Source organism: Rhipicephalus microplus, unplaced genomic scaffold, assembly GCF_043290135.1.
Source record: "Rhipicephalus microplus isolate Deutch F79 unplaced genomic scaffold, USDA_Rmic scaffold_631, whole genome shotgun sequence".
Classification (NCBI taxonomy): Eukaryota; Metazoa; Arthropoda; class Arachnida; order Ixodida; family Ixodidae; genus Rhipicephalus; species Rhipicephalus microplus.
The window spans coordinates 36,900-37,614 of record NW_027465189.1 but is presented as its reverse complement, the minus strand read 5'-3'; the positions used below and the strand labels follow the sequence as shown (position 1 = coordinate 37,614).

Below are 715 nucleotides of genomic sequence, written 5' to 3'. Positions count from 1 at the left end.
GGCTCTGGCACGACGGTCGCCACCGTCTCGCCCTTGAGTGGCCGCTGTTGGCGCTCGCTGTGAGGTGTTCAGCGTGCTGTCCGTGTTGCCGACGCGGTCAAAACGAGTCGACGGCTCACGTTCCCTTGTGCGCCGAAGGCTCTCTTGATATGTGATCCGACCCTCAGACAGACGAAGCCAAGGGAAGACCCAAGGCCGCAATGTGCGTTCAAAGAATCAGTGCTCAGTGTGTCCTGCAATTCACACCAAGTCTCGCAGCTGGCTGCGTTCTTCATCGACCCGAGAACCGAGTGATCCACCGCTTAGAGTCGTGAAAAAGTGTTTGTTCAATTCCGTACAGTCAAAACCAAACGTTTCTGGCACTCGGCCAAACAGTGGCCAAGAAGGGCGCTTTTCAGCGCACGCTTGGACTCCAAAACTCTGCCGCGCCTTTTTCGGCTGCCGCAAATCGAGCAAACGGTGTGTTTCGGACGGCGTTTCGCTTTCGCTACTTGCGAGTGCTTTCGTGGTCCACCCCTCTATAAATACTCGGGAGGCGTCGAAGCCGGTTCTCCAAGCCGGACCCGTAGGTATCGTTGTGTGCTCGCTCTCATTGGCCCGCCTAACCAGAAAATGCCTGCGGTACACCCATTTGGATAAGAGTGCACGCAGATGCGGGCCTCGACGGCTACACATTTCCTCGGGCGGCCGCCTCCCGGCCTCCGTGGAGCGCGGG

At 58.3% G+C, this 715-nt stretch overlaps 1 non-coding gene across 1 annotated transcript; it reads right to left on the bottom strand.

Moving 5' to 3' along the window:
- Positions 1 to 157: 157 nt before the first annotated feature.
- On the bottom strand, positions 158 to 310 carry LOC142795346 (5.8S ribosomal RNA). Its single transcript, XR_012892962.1, has one exon. It is a non-coding gene; the product is annotated as a 5.8S ribosomal RNA (ribosomal RNA).
- Positions 311 to 715: the final 405 nt, after the last annotated feature.